Source organism: Pongo pygmaeus, chromosome 13 (assembly GCF_028885625.2).
Source record: "Pongo pygmaeus isolate AG05252 chromosome 13, NHGRI_mPonPyg2-v2.0_pri, whole genome shotgun sequence".
NCBI lineage: Eukaryota > Metazoa > Chordata > Mammalia > Primates > Hominidae > Pongo > Pongo pygmaeus.
Window position 1 is genome coordinate 26,546,878 of NC_072386.2, and position 5,777 is coordinate 26,552,654.

Genomic DNA, 5,777 nt, shown 5'->3' on the forward strand with positions numbered 1-5,777 from the left:
GGGAAATATTATTAAAAAATCGAATCAGAAAATTCCTTTAACTTTTATACTTGGTATGTAAGAACTTTAATACTTAACACTTCTTTTAACCATAAATTAGCAACACTAATAAAATACAAAGCAAAACAATACATACTGCTAGAGTTAGTGATGTTGGGGGAGAACCACTGGCAGTAAAAGTCAAAGAAATTAATACCCCTGAATAATAGCTGAGTTAGAAAATAAAAGTTTTAGAAAAAGATTCGCTTTGAATTCTCAATGAGGTACAATGTGATATTGCTCTTACAAAATAGAAGTCTAACATAAGAAGAAAGCAAGCAGGAATGCAAAGACATAAATCTGAGAAGCAGATTGCAAAAGAAAATAACTTGCTTAATTAAAAATACAATACAGAGAAATTAAAAATGCAAGAATGACTATACTTCCCATTGACAACCATAAAATCTTAAAAGGAAACTGAAGAAATGGAAATAGAAATTTTAGAAGGTAATCTTTATTAATTCCCTCAGAATTATTGCAGTAAAAGACAAATAGAAAAAGGGAAACTAATCAAAACCAAGGATTACTGAGAAGAGGACCTAACTACAAATAAAATTGTCCAATAAATACACAAAACAAACAGATAACACAAAATAAATCAAAGCTAAGACAAAACAATAATATCTCTATGCTAAAGATGACTTGAAGTTCTAAGGCAAATGCATTCATCTTATTTCTGGCAAAATTAATGCAGAACTAATGGAGCCTGGCAAGATGCTTGAATTCTGAAGATTTGAGAAATAATCCCCCATAATCACTCAAGCAGTTAAAGAGATTTAACAAACAAACAAAAGTAACAGAAGTAGAATTAATTTCCTTTTTTCTGGTAAATAGTATATTCCAGCCAGCAGTATTTACCAAAGTTTATTTTAATAGTTATAAACAAGAGACAGATAGCCTTATGTCAGTATGCAGCTACTGTTTCTACTATATCTCTGAATGTTTTCCACAAACTCTCTCAGTATGGCAATACTGGCCTTCTTGCAATGAACATGGCAAGTTTAAACATGTCAAGAGTCTTACTGCATCATGATCTTTGTATTATTTTCTTTAACTGAATCATTCTTTATACAAACAGACACATTGCTCATTCATAGCAACCATTTAGATCTTAGCACAACCAACACCTTTTGAAGACTTTCATGAACATCCATCAAAAGAGCATCACCTGTTACTCACTCATTTCTTTGTTTTATTTTTCTTCTTAGGACTTATCAATAACTAATAGCTTATTAATATTTATTTTCTGTTTTTCATAGAAGACAAATTTTGAATGTTCACAGTTACATCACCAGTTTACATAGTACTTGGGAAATAGTAAGACTCAATTAATCTTTGCTAAATAAATAAATGAACAGGAAATATATGGATGGGAGAATCCACCAAATGAATTTGAATACAGACTGATTCAGACTTCTATTTTACATAAAAAGTAAATAGATGGCCTGAAATTAAGACAGTATTCAGAACTGATACTGCTAAAGACCCTCATGATAAAAGTAAGTAAATTTGAGAATAAAATAAAGATTTATCAAATAAACCACTGACTTAGCATTGGGATATGAATCATTAAAGGCTACAATTAAGTGAATATAGGAACATTAGAAGTTAAAAACTCATCAACGAATTTTCTTCTTTTTTTTTTTTTTTGACCTTTGAACTTTTTATTGGCCTCCTGCTCCCCAAAGAGAACCTGCTTCTGCTGGCTTAATGTCTCAGAACTTTGGTGTCCTTGGTGTCCTTGGTTTCAGACATCACTTTACAATCCACTTTACAATCCAGCGGGTGGCAGTCTTTCGGATGGTTTGTATGGAGTTAGTTGTTGCTGTCCAGGGCATCACCAAGGTTAAAATCCTCGCCGTCTTCCAGCAGGGGGCGGTAGGTGGCGATCTCAGCCCCCAAATTGACCTCGATGTTCCACAGGGCCTCTTACTCCTGGGCCTGGCGCTACTCCTCTGCGCGTGTCTGTGCCAGCTCTGACTCCAGGTGCAGCAGGATCCTGTTGAGCTGCTCCTTCTGCAGGGCTTAGCGGGCTTCCACCTCCCTCGGGCTGTTGCCCCAGCTGGCCTTCGTGTTTCTCATAGAGTCCAGGTCGATCTCCAAGGACTGGACTGTATGTCTCAGTTCCATGAGCGTCACCTCGGCAGCTCCAACCTCAGCGGACTGCATGGTGACCACTGTGGTGCTCTCCTCAATCTGCTGATACCTGTACTTTTCTAGATCCTCTCGGTTCTTCTGAGCCAGCTCATCGTTATTGGGCCCGGATGTCTGCCATGATCTTAGCGAGATCCTGAGATTTCGGGCCATCTACCTCCACGGTTAACCCAGAGCTGCACTCTGGACTTGCAGGTCTTTTACTTCCTCTTCATGGTTCTTCTTCATGAAGAGCAGCTCCTCCTTGAAAGCCTCGATCTGTGTCTTCAGCTGCAGCCAAGTGACATTGGTGTCATCAATGATCTTGTGGAGCCCATTGATTTCTCTCTCCACAGACTGGTGCATGACTGTCTCTGTCTCATACTTGACTCTAAAGTCATCAGCAGTAAGACCAGCATTGTCAACCTGCAGAACAACGTGGGCATTGTCCACAGTATTTGTGAAGATCTGAGCCCTCAGGTCCTGAATGGTCTTGAAGTAATGGCCCCAGTCTCTGACTTAGGGTCTCTTCTTCTCCAGGTGCACCCCAAGTTTGCTCTCCACCCTCCGGTTCTTGGTCTCGAGGCTCCTCGCTCTGTCCAGGTAGGAGGCCAGGTGGTGGTTCAGGCTTTGCATGGTCTCCTTCTCCTTCTGGAAGCCTCCCATTCCTGCCAGATCCCCCCGGCCATCCACATGGCCAGGCCCCCGGGTCCCAAGCCACCCTGGAAGCTGGTGGAGCGGGACACAGAGTTCTGGGAACCAGTGGCCCCAGCACCTGCATAGACGCTGAGCGCCTTAGCTGGGTGCCTGGACAGAACCCAGGGATGGGTAGTTGGTGAAAGTGGAGCAAGTGGTGAAGCTCATGTTGCCTGGGGAGGAGAGCGACGGACCCCAGGCTTTGCTGATGACCAAATTTCCTGTCTTTTTTTAGTATGCGAGTTTTGTTGTTGTTTAGTGAAAGGATGTTGAATTACATCAAATTGCTTTTTGCATTTAAGTTGGTTATATAATTTTTCATCCTCACATTGTGCATTAAATGTCTTTATTTTCTGTTTTTAAACTGTTTTAGTTACCTTGTAAAGCTGGACATGCGATTCAGTAATAACATTATTAAGTGTATTCTGTATTCTGGAAAAATGATTGTCTATGTGCCCCTGGCAATGTGCACAGTAATGTTCACTAACGTTTATACATAATCACTTCTCTGCAAAAGTGTGGAAAACAGTTTGCACATTTATCAAACGTGAAATGGAAAAACACAATTTTGTTATTGTTACACAATGAAACACTAAATCTGTACGAACTACAGTTACATGTGTAGAAGTGGAGAAATTGCAAACATATTATTAAGCACATCTAGCTAATTGCTGAATAACACATATACTATGATTTATCTTTATAATTTTTAAAGTTAGTGATGCTAAGCAAGTAGGTAGCAAAATTATAAAGAGTTGTAATAAGATTATAAAAATATTTGCAATAACATTTAACTTTGGGAAGGGAAAGGAGGTAATACTCGAAGGGCAGGGCAGAGAGGGCTGAAGGCATGTACTGGTGATCTTCTAATTCTTAAGCTGGATATAAGTGATAATTTTATTGTCTTTGAACCATTCCTATACACTTATACACTTTTAAAAATTAAAGATATATATCACAATTAAATACTTTAAAGAATAAATGTATATATAGTTGACTACACTAAAGCAAAATTGTATTTCCATTAGGAAAGAAAAAATGCAGATACTGTAGAAAACTAACATTTTAAAAATATATAGACACTTTTTTTGCAGGAATAATCCATTCTAACTTTTTCTTTGACATTTTATTATGGGGCTATTATATATCATTTATTTATTACTTGCTTTTGCCAGTCTCCTTCAACACAGTATACTCAGCCCACAGTATATTGCCTGCTAAATAGTATTTGCTCAATAAATATTTGTACATTAATGAATGGGATAATGCACGAAAAATGGTGAAATGCAGGTGGAAAATGGAGAACTTACATAATATCTTCAATTTACCCTTACTTTGAGCCTCACACAACATTATTTAGGAATATTTAATTTTTTCTAACCAAGGACATATGTGATACAAGCAAACTGCATTGCATCCTGTAGTCACAAAATGAGCAACACCAACAAAAATCAAAAATATTTTGGGAATAAACTGAAAGAATAAGCTTACTTATTTGGCTGACTCTTTGCAGATGCATTTCATAGTTCTCTTTGAATTATAGCCCAATTTAAAGGAGACATTAGCTTTCTGCAATGTCTGCAAAAATGTCTTTCTGCCATAAAACATTAAAACATCCCACATTTTCCTGGGGGAAATATTATTTCTCAATTTGTTACTGCAATAACAGAGACCATAGCTATGAGTGATAATCTCAGAATGGGGAATAAAATTACTGATACTTTTTTAAAATTTCCTGTGATGATAAATGCCTTGCCAGTAGAGTGGTTTTATCCCCTTTCAACAGAAGCATCAACTTGTTGCACTGCTTATCTTTGTCAGAAATATTCAAATGGCATCTGCACATATACTATACTTTCAGTTTGGAATCTCAATGAAAAACATAGCTTCATTTAGTTCTGGCAATGGTTAAATAGCTATGATACAATTTCAGAAAGGTTATTCCATAATGCATTCTTTAGTTTTGTATTAAGGGTTCTTCACTCTCTCTAAACCGGTAAAGAAGAAACCACAGCTTAAGTATACTTTTCAACCTTCCTCTCTGCCTTACAGCAAATAATGAACTAAAGTACTGTGAATTGAACTGCCAAGAATTTGAAAGCCGCTTGCAACTGCCACATTAACATCAATATTACCAGGAATGAAAAGGCAAATATAAATAAACCTGGCCACATTATGCTAATTACATATTTTCTAAATATACCAAAGCATTAGTGTCATGTTACTTTTATATATCACAAGGCACTTATCCCATCTTCAAGAAGGCTTGCTGACTTATATAATGTAGATGAGAGATATGACCATAGATTCTGGTATTGAGTATTGATGGCTAACCTAAGCTAGCCTACATGAGGAGGTAGAAAATGAATATCTAGTGAACTGGTAGTGAACATGCTCTTCTCCCTCTGGTCATTCCCTTGTTTGAGTTTATGCAATATGTAGGCTGGTGCAAAAGTAATTGCGGTGTTTGTCACTAAAAGTAATTGCAAAAACTGCAATTACTTTTGCACCAATCTAATAAATTTTCAAATATTTATTTAGAGGGCAGCCAGGGAGAACATGATGGTGTCTCTTTCTAAGCAACTCCATCAAATAGATTTGACTCTTTGTAGGGAAGACTTTAAATAAAGGCTGAGAGAAGTATTTTAATAAAAAGCATTCTAAGACTCCAGGAATCCAAAGGAGTGTTTCAGAGTCTAACAGAAGAACCAAGAACATTAAGTAACAACCCAGCATTTTGAGGCTTTTCTAATTCTTGACCTGCCTAACCCAATGGTTCTACCCATAGCCTTGCAGACATCTCACAGTGAAAATAAAGCTAGAGGACAAGAGCATACTTGAGCCCCTGAGCTTATAGGAAACCAATACGGGCCTCCCACAAAAAAATAGCTAAAGAGGAAGAAGTAATA

General features: G+C 37.3%; 1 pseudogene; it reads right to left on the bottom strand.

Moving 5' to 3' along the window:
* Nucleotides 1–1,854: 1,854 nt before the first annotated feature.
* On the bottom strand, nucleotides 1,855–2,808 carry LOC129044480 (keratin, type I cytoskeletal 18-like; annotated as a pseudogene).
* Nucleotides 2,809–5,777: the final 2,969 nt, after the last annotated feature.